This window comes from Zea mays, chromosome 7, assembly GCF_902167145.1.
Source record: "Zea mays cultivar B73 chromosome 7, Zm-B73-REFERENCE-NAM-5.0, whole genome shotgun sequence".
In the NCBI taxonomy this organism is placed as follows: Eukaryota; Viridiplantae; Streptophyta; class Magnoliopsida; order Poales; family Poaceae; genus Zea; species Zea mays.
The window spans coordinates 8,807,042-8,819,925 of record NC_050102.1 but is presented as its reverse complement, the minus strand read 5'-3'; the positions used below and the strand labels follow the sequence as shown (position 1 = coordinate 8,819,925).

The 12,884-nt window shown below is 41.7% G+C and overlaps 1 long non-coding RNA gene across 1 annotated transcript in view; it reads right to left on the bottom strand.

Moving 5' to 3' along the window:
• The window catches only part of LOC103631991 (uncharacterized), a 29,318-nt gene extending 23,043 nt beyond the window's left edge, over positions 1-6,275 (bottom strand). Inside the window, exons 1-2 of the long non-coding RNA XR_002263812.2 lie at positions 6,210-6,275; positions 5,953-6,043 (exon numbers count right to left, since the gene is read on the bottom strand). This is a non-coding gene — a long non-coding RNA (uncharacterized lncRNA). The remainder of the gene's footprint in view (positions 1-5,952; positions 6,044-6,209) is intronic.
• Positions 6,276-12,884: the final 6,609 nt, after the last annotated feature.

Genomic DNA, 12,884 nt, shown 5'->3' with positions numbered 1-12,884 from the left:
CAAAATTAGATGCTAAAATTGCCGAGCATAACTTAGAGAATGAAAAATTTAAATTTGCTAGAAGTATGCTCTATAATGGGAGACGCCCTGGCATCAAGAATGGCATTGGCTTCCAAAGGGGAGACAATGTCAAACTTAGTGCCCCTCCTAAAAGATTGTCTAACTTTGTTAAGGGCAAGGCTCCCATGCCTCAGGATAACGAGGGTTACATTTTATATCCTGCCGGTTATCCCGAGGATAAAATTAGGAGAATTCACTCTAGGAAGTCTCACTCTGGCCCTAATCATGCTTTTATGTATAAGGGTGAGACATCTAGCTCTAGGCAACCAACCCGTGCTAAGTTGCCTAAGAAGAAAACTCCTAATGCATCAAATGAACATAATATTTCATTTAAAACTTTTGATGCATCTTATGTGTTGACTAACAAATCCGGCAAAGTAGTTGCCAAATATGTTGGGGGCGAGCACAAGGAGTCAAAGACTTGTGTTTGGGTACCCAAAGTTCTTGTGTCTAATGCCAAAGGACCCAAAACCATTTGGGTACCTAAAGTCAAGAACTAAACTTGTTTTGTAGGTTTATGCATCCGGGGGCTCAAGTTGGATCATCGACAGCGGGTGCACAAACCACATGACGGGGGAGAAGAAAATGTTCTCCTCCTATGAGAAAAACCAAGATCCCCAACGAGCTATTACTTTCGGGGATGGAAATCAAGGTTTGGTCAAAGGCTTGGGTAAAATAGCTATATCACCTGACCATTCTATTTCCAATGTTTTTCTTGTAGATTCATTAGATTACAATTTGCTTTCTGTATCTCAATTATGCAAAATGGGTTACAACTGTCTTTTCACTGATGTAGGTGTCACTGTCTTTAGAAGAAGTGATGATTCAATAGCATTTAAGGGTGTGTTAGAGGGTCAGCTATACTTGGTAGATTTTGATAGAGCTGAACTCGACACATGCTTAATTGCTAAGACTAACATGGGTTGGCTCTGGCACCGCCGACTAGCCCATGTTGGGATGAAGAATCTTCACAAGCTTCTAAAGGGAGAGCACATTTTAGGACTAACCAATGTTCTTTTTGAGAAAGACAGGATATGTAGCGCATGCCAAGCAGGAAAGCAAGTTGGTGCCCATCATCCACACAAGAACATCATGACGACCGACAGGCCACTTGAGCTACTCCACATGGATCTATTCGGCCCGATTGCTTACATAAGCATCGGCGGGAGTAAGTATTGTCTTGTAATAGTGGATGATTATTCTCGCTTCACTTGGGTATTCTTTTTGCAGGAAAAATCTCAAACCCAAGAGACCTTAAAGGGATTCTTGAGACGGGCTCAAAATGAGTTCGGCTTAAGGATCAAGAAAATTAGAAGCGACAACGGGACGGAGTTCAAGAACTCTCAAATCGAAGGCTTCCTTGAGGAGGAGGGCATCAAGCATGAGTTCTCTTCTCCCTACACGCCACAACAAAATGGTGTAGTGGAGAGGAAGAATAGAACTCTATTGGACATGGCAAGAACCATGCTTGATGAGTACAAGACTTCGGATCGGTTTTGGGCCGAGGCGGTCAACACCGCTTGCTTCGCCATCAACCGGTTGTATCTACACCGAATCCTCAAGAAGACATCTTATGAACTCCTAACCGGTAAAAAGCTCAATATTTCATATTTTAGAGTCTTTGGTAGCAAATGCTTTATTCTTGTTAAAAGAGGTAGAAAATCTAAATTTGCTCCTAAGACTGTAGAAGGCTTTTTACTAGGATATGATTCAAACACAAGGGCATATAGAGTCTTTAACAAGTCCACTGGACAAGTTGAAGTTTCTTGTGACGTTGTGTTTGACGAAACTAACGGCTCTCAAGTAGAGCAAGTTGATCTTGATGAGATAGGAAATGAAGAGGCTCCATGCATCGCGCTAAGGAACATGTCCATTGGGGATGTGTATCCTAAGGAATCCGAAGAGCCTCCAAATGCACAAGATCAACCTTCCTCCTCCACGCAAGCATCTCCACCAACTCAAAATGAGGATGAAGCTCAAGTTGATGAAGTGGAAGATCAAGCAAATGAGCCACCTCAAGATGATGGCAATGATCAAGGGGGAGATGCAAATGAGGAAGACAAGGAGGAAGAGGAACAAAGGCCGCCACACCCAAGAGTCCACCAAGCAATCCAACGAGATCACCCCGTCGACACCATCCTCGGCGACATTCATAAGGGGGTAACTACTAGATCTCGTGTTGCACATTTTTGTGAGCATTACTCTTTTGTTTCCTCTATTGAGCCACACAGGGTAGAGGAAGCACTACAAGATTCAGATTGGGTGGTGGCTATGCAAGAGGAGCTCAACAACTTCACTAGGAATGAGGTATGGCATTTAGTTCCACGTCCTAATCAAAATGTTGTAGGAACCAAATGGGTCTTCCGCAACAAGCAAGATGAGCATGGTGTGGTGACAAGGAACAAAGCTCGACTTGTGGCCAAAGGATACTCCCAAGTCGAAGGTTTGGATTTCGGTGAAACCTATGCACCCGTAGCTAGGCTTGAGTCAATTCGAATATTATTGGCCTATGCTACTTACCATGGCTTCAAGCTTTATCAAATGGACGTGAAAAGTGCCTTCCTCAATGGACCAATCAAGGAAGAGGTCTATGTTGAGCAACCTCCCGGCTTTGAAGACAGTGAGTATCCTAACCATGTCTATAAGCTCTCTAAGGCGCTTTATGGGCTCAAGCAAGCCCCAAGAGCATGGTATGAATGCCTTAGAGATTTTCTTATTGCTAATGGCTTCAAAGTCGGAAAGGCCGATCCTACGCTCTTTACCAAAACACTTGAAAATGATTTGTTTGTATGCCAAATTTATGTTGATGATATTATATTTGGGTCTACTAACGAATCTACATGTGATGAGTTTAGTAGGATCATGACACAAAAGTTCGAGATGTCTATGATGGGGGAGTTGAAATATTTCTTAGGATTTCAAGTGAAGCAACTCCAAGAAGGCACCTTCCTAAGCCAAACGAAGTACACTCAAGATATTCTAAGCAAGTTCGGAATGAAGGATGCCAAACCCATCAAGACACCCATGGGAACCAATGGGCATCTCGACCTCGACACGGGAGGTAAGTCCGTGGATCAAAAGGTATACCGGTCGATGATAGGTTCTTTACTCTATTTATGTGCATCTCGACCGGATATTATGCTTTCCGTATGCATGTGTGCAAGATTCCAAGCCGACCCTAAGGAAGCTCACCTTACGGCCGTAAAACGGATCTTGAGATATTTGGCTTATACTCCTAAGTTTGGGCTTTGGTATCCTAGGGGATCCACATTTGATTTAATTGGTTATTCGGATGCCGATTGGGCGGGGTGTAAAATCAATAGAAAGAGCACATCGGGGACTTGCCAGTTCTTGGGAAGATCCTTGGTGTCTTGGGCTTCAAAGAAGCAAAATTCGGTCACTCTTTCTACCGCCGAAGCCGAGTACATTGTCGCAGGCCACTGTTGCGCGCAATTGCTTTGGATGAGGCAAACCCTGCGGGACTATGTCTACAAATTAACCAAAGTCCCTTTGCTATGTGATAATGAGAGTGCAATCAAGATGGCAGATAATCCCGTCGAGCATAGCCACACTAAACACATAGCCATTCGGTATCATTTTCTTAGGGATCACCAACAAAAGGGAGATATCGAGATTTCTTACATTAATACTAAAGATCAATTAGCCGATATCTTTACCAAGCCTCTTGATGAACAAACTTTTAACAAACTTAGGCATGAGCTAAATATTCTTGATTCTAGGAACTTCTTTTGTTAAATTGCACACATAGCTCATTTATACCTTTGATCATGTCTCTTTCATATGCTATGACTAATGTGTTTTCAAGTCCATTTCAAACCAAGTCATAGAAGTATTGAAAGGGAATTGGAGTCTTCGGCAAAGACAAAGGCTTCCACTCTGTATCTCATCCTTCGCCGTCACTCCAAGCAACTCTCCATTCTTGGGGAAGAAAGCATGAGCATCAAGCAAAAGGACTCCATCTTTGGTATAATCCTCACTCATTTGTTCTTGACCAAAGAAGGAGAAAGTACTTCAAGGGCTCTAATGATTCCGTTTTTGGCGATCCATGCCAAAGGGGGAGAAAGTATGAGCCCAAAGCAAAAGGACCGCACCACCAATTTCAAAAACTTAGTTTTTCAAAGAGTATTTTCAATTGGTACCATATTATGTTCAAAAGGGGGAGAAAGAAGTATTTCAAAAATGATATATCAAAACCCTCTTGAACACTAAGAGGAGGATCTCATTTAGGGGGAGTTTTGTTTAGTCAAAGGAAAAGCATTTGAAACAGGGGGAGAAAAATTCAAATCTTGAAAATGCTATGCAAAATCTTATTCATTTACCTTTGACTAATTGCAAAAGAACTTTGAAAAGGATTTACAAAATAGTTTGCAAAAACAAAACATGTGGTGCAAACGTGGTCCAAAATGTTAAAAACGAAGAAACGATCCATGCATATCTTGTAAGTATTTACATTGGCTCAATTCCAAGCAACCTTTGCACTTACATTATGCAAACTAGTTCAATTATGCACTTCTATTTTTGCTTTGGTTTGTGTTGGCATCAATCACCAAAAAGGGGGAGATTGAAAGGGAATTAGGCTTACACCTAGTCCCTAATTAATTTTGGTGGTTGAATTGCCCAACACATATAATTGGACTAACTAGTTTGCCCAAGTGTATAGATTATACAGGTGTAAAAGGTTCACACTCAGCCAATAAAAAGATCAAGTTTTGGATTCAACAAAGGAGCAAAGAGGCAACCGAAGGCACCTCTGGTCTGGGGGCACCGGACTGTCTGGTGTACACCGGACAGTGTCCGGTGCACCAGAGGACTCAAACTCAAACTTGCCACCTTCGGGAATTTCCAGAGGCACTCCGCTATAATTCACCGGACTGTCCGGTGCTCCAAGGAAGAGCGGCCTCTGGAACTCGCCAGCCTCGGGAAAACGCAGCGGCTGCTCCGCTATAATTCACCGGACTGTCCGGTGTACACCGGACTGTCCGGTGAACCAGCAGAGCAACGGCTACTTCGCGCCAACGGTCACCTGCAGGCGCATTCAATGCGCGCCAGAAGCGCGCAGAAGTCAGGCACGCCCATACTGGCGCACCGGACATTGAACAGTACATGTCCGGTGTGCACCGGACGTCCAGGCGGGCCCAGAAGACAGAAGCTCCAACGGTCGAATCCCAACGGCGTTGGTGATGTGGCTGGCGCACCGGACATGTCCGGTGTGCACCGGACTGTCCGGTGCACCATACGACAGACAGCCTCCACCAACGGTCAAGTTTGGTGGTTGGGGCTATAAATACCCCAACCACCCCACCATTCATAGCATCCAAGTTTTCCACTTCTCAACCACTTACAAGAGCTAGGCATTCAATTCTAGACACACCAAAGAGATCAAATCCTCTCCAATTCCACACAAGGCTTTAGTGATTAGCGAGAGAGATTTGCCGTGTTCTTTTGAGCTCTTGCGCTTGGATTGCTTCTTTTCTTTCTCACTTGTTCTTGTGATCAAAACTCCATTGTAATCAAGGCAAGAGGCACCAATTGTGTGGTGGCCCTTGCGGGGAAGTTTTGTTCCCGGCTTTGATTTGAGAAGAGAAGCTCACTCGGTCGGAGGGACCGTTTGAGAGAGGGAAAGGGTTGAAAAAGACCCGGCCTTTATGGCCTCCTCAATGGGGAGTAGGTTTGCGAGAACCGAACCTCGGTAAAACAAATCCGTGTGTCTCACTTCTTATTTGCTTGAGATTTGTTTTCCACCCTCTCTCGCGGACTCGTTTTTACTTCTAACGCTAACCCGGCTTGTAGTTGTGTTTATATTTGTAAATTTCAGTTTCGCCCTATTCACCCCCCTCTAGGCGACTATCAAAAACCAAAACAGAAACTCACCTAAAAAACTTTCGAGACTTTAACCTTAGCTGGCTCGCTCAATGTAGTGTCCCTTGATCTTGCTATCACGTTTTGCAATATTTCAGTAGTGCTGCCCAGTCATAAGCAAATTTTAACCTTACAAATTTAAAACTAACATCATCAGATTCGTTGCTGACCAAAGAATTGTTCTAAAGAATTGTTCTAATGAAACAAAATGAGCATCATAATTTCAAATAGGAGTACACTGGAGAAAGGTGGGTGGGTGTATTTCATACCAGACAAATTACTCAGGTTCAGATTCAGTGGCAACTTATCATCCATTACATTAGATGAAGAGACCTGTTTTGCACGGAACATAGAGGTAACAACGCTATAGCCTATAGCAGACACAGAAAAACCAATAGCAACAGTTCTTGGCATGTTGTTAATTGTTTAGAGACAAACAAATACAAATTGAATATATTTTATTTTTTAGATACACACTTAGATATATGCTATGTCAAGACATGTAATAAAAACAATGTATCAAGTAATCAAGTAAAACAAAAAACGTCTCATAATTTAAAATAGGGTACTGACGATCGATACAGGTGCGCTTCCTAAAATAAATCCTCCACCCAAACCACTACTCTATGTAGCAATCTACCCATGGATTCTCTGCTTCCTTGTCGAGTTCTAGATCATGATATTTTTGACCATTGGTTTACAAAGAGAGGCTAGCCATACTGTTGCAGGTAATGAAGAAAATTTCTGGTTTCTGGTGAGGAACAATGGAGGACTGATGAACCAGAGTTGCAATTTCAGAAAAAAAACCCTCTACTTCTATAGAGCCCCTCGCAACCACTACTACTGGTGTTGTAGCTAAAATTCTCTAATATGTTTTTATTGTGATGTGTTCATCTAATATCTGTGTGATTCGAATTGAACCCTCTTAATACCAATCCATCTCTTAGGCTAGGTTGGATAGAGTAGCAATTTTCCTTGTTTGTCAATGCAAGGGATGCTACAATTATGAAGACTACAATTGTTGTGCAGGTGCATTGCATACAGCTCAGCTCGCATTAGTTACACGCCACAACACAGATCAGAATCCATACCAAACACAAAACAACCGTACAAACAACTACCCAAACCACATTGATGGAATGTTGCAATTTGTAGCCACTCTAAATTAGTGAAGTTTACCTAGTTCCTTTAAAGAATGGAAGCAGTCGTCGAAGTGACTTCCGAATTCTTCTTTCGTTTTCTCAAGGAGGCCTGAGCCCTTGTGCAAGATCTTTTCAACGACTCACTTCATATCCCCTTGAAGCTTCTCAGTCGTCATTTCAGCATCTATATATTAACTCACCGGCCAAATTAAGTTTAGGGAGCAGGAAAATGAATTAAAAGTACATCGTGCATTGGTTACTTAAGACAACAAATGTGCAAGTAATATGCAAGGCATGATCTGCAATTACATCTAAATTCATCTCTAAAACCTTCCTACAAATAGGATTGCTTCTTCTCTATGCTTTCTAGAATGTGGTATATCTGTCACATATCAGAGCCAACAGTTCTAGTTTCTTTACTTTGACCAAAATGTGTGCGGTCCAAATCAAGGCAATACTGAGGAGAGAGACAGTAACATACTGCTTTGGAATTTGTACAAATAGCATTATGAAGTAAAATGTTAAGTAATATAATGGAATGGCATACACTTTTTGAATTTGTACTACTTCCTTCAGAACTCCCGCTTCCACTCTCACTATATTAGAGATAGTGGATTCAATAATTTATCTGTTAGTATAACAAAAAAATTAAAGAAATTACCTTTGTGAAGAACCTTCATTGGAGGAAGAAGTTGAAGGCTTTGCCGGTGACTTGTTATTTTTTACTGCAACAACATCCAGACTACCTAAGCTTCCTTTTGATCTCTTGAGGGGAGCCTTCCACTTATTTTTATTTGATTTATCTGTCGATGTACCACCAGCACCTGATGTCTCACAACATAACCCAATCAAAAAGAAAATCTTATCTGCTTTGAGGAGACAGATGGCATAAACATAACTCAAACAAATAATTTCCTATGTAATAAATATAAATGACAGATAACAATTGAGATGGAAAGCTTTAGAAAGGAAACAGTGAAATAATGCATCCATTCTGCAACAATCAATAGATCAAATAAAAGGCGCCCATTAACTTACTGGAGTTTGAACTGTCCCGTTTGCATAGGATAAGGAATGTATGGGTGTTACTGATTTAACTGTCCCAGTAGGCGGGGTCGTTACTGACTTACTGTACATCTCGACCGCCCTCGCAGCGGCCTCTGCTCTCCTAGTCCGGCACGCCACCACGGCCGCGGCCGCGAGTCCCCAGTCGCGCTCCAGGCTAGCTGCGACGCGCTCCTCCGTTGAGCCAACGTGTGTGGCCCGTTCCGCGCGGCTGCGACGCGTACGGTTGCCAAAGCAGACGCGGCCCCGGCCCTGGCTGCACTTGGTGGTTAGGCGTGCCTTCTTGCCTGGGTCCTGGTGGACACACCGCCGTGCACGATTCGGTGGAGCAGCTCGAGGAGGTCCTTGAGGTAGCCAAAGTCGGCGAGGGTGCAGCGTTGAGGGCCAGCGTGCGCGGGTGCCGCACGTGGAGCCAGAGTGCGGAGGCGTAGAAGCCCTCGTGGTCGGACTTGTCGCTCCCACGCACGCTGCGAAGATAGCCTAAAAGAACTCATGTTTCTGAAAGTAGACTCCAATACCTAAACTGGCATGGAACTGCATGCTCAATTATGAATTTGTATCCATAGTAGCATTAGAAGTAGACATAATGCAATAGAAAAAGGAACTGAACAAACCTCAAGAAGTAGTAGATCAACAAACATGTTCACTTCCCTCGGTTCCTTGTGCTATTTTAGTTGAACATACAAAGAAAAAGGAAATGCAAATTTGAGCAACAAAACCTGAAAAAGCAAAATCACTGGTTACAAATATCCTGTTGAATACAAAGGCTAACCTTAATCCAAACCGGTGTTGTAAATCGCTTACTAAGAAGTTTGGAGATCTTCTGAGTCTTCATATTTATGTACTGCTCCAAGGAACACAATATTCGGTTATTGACACTGTCAGATCAACTTTAAAAAATGTACAAAGCAGAAAAAGATTAAACTATTTCAGGTTACAAGCAGTGGAGTTTCTGATTATGCTCCCATGGCACAGAAGATTCACTTCACATGCAAACTGAGACTTGGCTGCTTAGAGACTGAAATTGGTTGTGGTTTTGGAAACAAACTTCTAGAGAAAGTAATGGTATGGTACTATAGATACTATGTTTTCATGACACAAGGTACCATGCATGCATGTACTAACATTGCTTACCAAGTTAAACGTATCTAGTTATCCAAAATTCAATAAATTTATGATTCTCAAAAACCGAATGACTAAACTGTGCACACATAGCACTGTTTGCCTATTACAAGAGTGCACCCAACTTTTTGTAAAAAGAAGATCCAAAAGTGCAAAAGAAAATACTACTCTGCAAGCCTTCTTTGCTATCTTCATGTGGTTATTTAATTCCATACTGCAGTTGATGAGAAGCAAAGAAAATAAACCACCATGCGGGACAGTGAGATAAAACCTCTACAAAAAGGCCAGTAACAATGAAAAAATTCCCTAGTGTTTTCTTCTTCTGAATCGCAATATGTCTTCTTCTGAATCACAAAAAGTTGGCATGTATTTGAATCATAGTATGTCACTTCAACTCTAAATCACAGTAAAGCAAAAAAAGAATACAATAATTTAACTATGTGATCCACAAAACAAACGTTAGAACTGAACATCATGTACAAACTTTAGATTGATGTATAGTATTCAAATTTTAATTATACTACCATCTAGTAAAATGTAACTTACAGAAGGCGCAAAAAATATCTTTTTATATTGATATTTTTTCCTGTGTCTATCATGCAATCTAGTGCAGTTCATATTGGTTTTGGCATGTTAAAAGACACGGTAACCATTAAAAAGAATCTAGAAAACTGAAATTCAAAGTGCAAACATAAGGCTACTGAAAAACCAACAGTAATGATCTTTGAGTGTGTGACGATAGCTCAAATCTGGGCTTCCCTTACCATATAGGAAAATTTTGGTTAAGCAACAGAAAAAATGGTATGCTAAATGTGATTTATGCATCTCCTATTTTCTGTATTTGGATACTTAGAAATGATATTTGTTTTCAGAGAATAGATGGGTGTAATGAGTTCTCTGCGTGATTCTAAGTCAAAAACAATATGTTCATATCTGAAACAGAATAGTATAATTAACACCTAATGAACAAGCCTCATGAGCAAAACAAAAAAATGATGAACCAAAAAAGAAGTAAAACAAGTATAGTGCAGATTTCAGAAGTAAAAAAGAAGTCAAAATTATTCTAGGTTAAGATTTTAGGAGTAAAATACAAGGGCGGCTTATTTTGATTTGCAAAGAAGCAAACATGGAAGCACCTGCTGGTTTGCACTCCAGCGACAAAACAGACTTCTCAGGAGAGAGCGCTCTTTATCAGAAAGAATATACTGCGAAAGGCCCTCCCCAGTCCCCCAGTACCAGGGGTAGCACCACCAGAAAGAACATACTACGAAAGGGCGCTCTTTATCAGTTACCATGACCAGTCACCAGCAGTCCAGCATTGTGGTAAGAACACAAGAGGCCAAGAGACCGTGCCAGGCAAAGCGACGTCCGAATAACTGGTCATCATAGCAGCCCATGGCCATCACTATCAGATGGTGAAGAAAGATCTTGAGACACATTGAAGACTCCTCTAGTTATTGCAGATGCTACAAAATGGTGAGCCCCCACGAGCTTTCTATTGCAGGATACCGATGGAAAGTCATTTGTAACCTCACAAATGCCAGAGTAGTGAGCAGGTACTGGATAACTATCAGTTGATTAGCATCAAGAGCCTATTGCAGGATCTATTCCTGTGCCACTACAAACACTATTTAAAACATAGGACATGAAAAGGACAACAGTCTACATGGAGCTGATCTGTACTGTATTAGTATAGAATACCATAGTAAAAACTAATTAGATTTCATGGATTTTAAATGAAAGAGAATTCATGGTCCAATAACCAGGGAAACAATATAGGTAAGATATAAAAATAGAACCATAAAACCATACTTATAGTTTAAACAAAACCCTTGGTTAGTTCAGACGAATAGTTCAACCTACATATTCTTGCAAGAAATAAGTAGCAGCATGTCACCATACAGCCCATGCATAGCTCAGGCTGCTCTACCGCTCCAGACCATATATGTAAGCAGCAGCCTTTGCGATCTTGATTTGGCAAACCTGCACACACATGGTTTTCAAACTGTGCTAGCAAAATTCTAATACGCTGGTACTGGTAGGCTAGGTACGACCTAAAGAAGTAAACATGCTTGAGGGCTCGATAAAATTGCCATAATGTTATTCCTAAAAAGAAATTGCCAAACTTGCACAATGGTCTCCAAATTTGCACATGTTAATGGTCTCCAAATTTGCACATGTGGCCTGCCGAGTGTTCAGTCCATGTTACCATGGAGAAAGAGCAGTTTGCCAATGTAGCTAGCTGACTTCACAGGACACGGTCGTCTTTGGTGTCAAACATTATCAACAAGAAGATCCGACAATCCAGCTAACTCATGGCAACGACATTCTGAAAGACCATGTAGCTAGCTATTTTTTCATCAACAGAACAATGTTGTTACTTTTACTTCCTTTCAGCCATATTGTACAAATATACCTGAAAGACTGCAATGCAGAACTCAGTATGTTAGCTTAAACTGTATGATTAAATTATAAAGTTTATCTACAGTATGAGGTGCATTTTAATGTGACTAGATAAGACATAACTTTTCCTTGGATTTCTCTATTCCAGTAACCATACCAGCAAGTAGGCAACTGCTAACGAAGTTAGAGGAGGAACTATTTAGTTCGCAGGCAAAGAAAGACAAAACTGCCACAGACACAGCATGGTAAACTATGTACGACCTCACAAATTAGTTTGTGTTTGATCCACAATTTTCATGATATATATCACCCAATAGAAAATGCAATAGCAGATAAAACTCACCAGCAAGCAATTTTCATGCCCTTCACCACTTAACAGAAAGAATACAACAACAGATAAAACTCAGTAGCAAGCAATTTTCATGTCCTTTACCACTTATTAGAAAGAATGCAACAATAGATAAAACTCACCAACAAGCATATTAGCAGCAAGGGTATGTAATTAATGAAAGGTGTCCAAATCCCTGAAAAAATGTGACCACACATTGGTGAACTGAATAATATTTCAACAGGAGCAGTACATAAATATAAATTGCAGAATACTTAATTATGATGCCACATCAAGGAATTTAAAAAAGCAAGAACTAATAAGGATAATACACTATACACATCATCCAACCTTACATAACTAATAAGGATAATCTCTGCAGAAATCCAAACCATGACCACAAAGGCTGAAGCAGAGAAACGATCTAAATCCAAACCATGGCCACGACTAATCTCACTACGGCCATGCTGAGATTTGGATATGTTTGTAAGGTGCTCGTGTGCTAGATGGAGAAAAGCAGCACAACCTGAACCCTGTAGCTACCCCGGAATCCGCCGCCTCCCTTCGAGACGAATCTAAGATCGGAGAGGCAAAATAGTGGAGGTTCCAGATCATGGAAGAATCATGCACCCTGAAGGCAGCTCGAGAGAGAGAAGGGAGGGAGAAGAGCTATGGATCCGGCGCGAGAGGGGGGACTGGAAGCAGCAAGATCCTGTGCCACTGACCTCTCCGCCGATGTGGTGCCTCACATCTTGGATCCTTGAGAGCTGATTACAGCTTGAAGCCACTGACGGCGGTGGCGTGCAGACCCGTGTGGATGCAGGGGGATGGAGGAGCAGTGGGTGGGGAGGCGGGAGGCGGGGCAACGATGGCTGTGGAGGGAA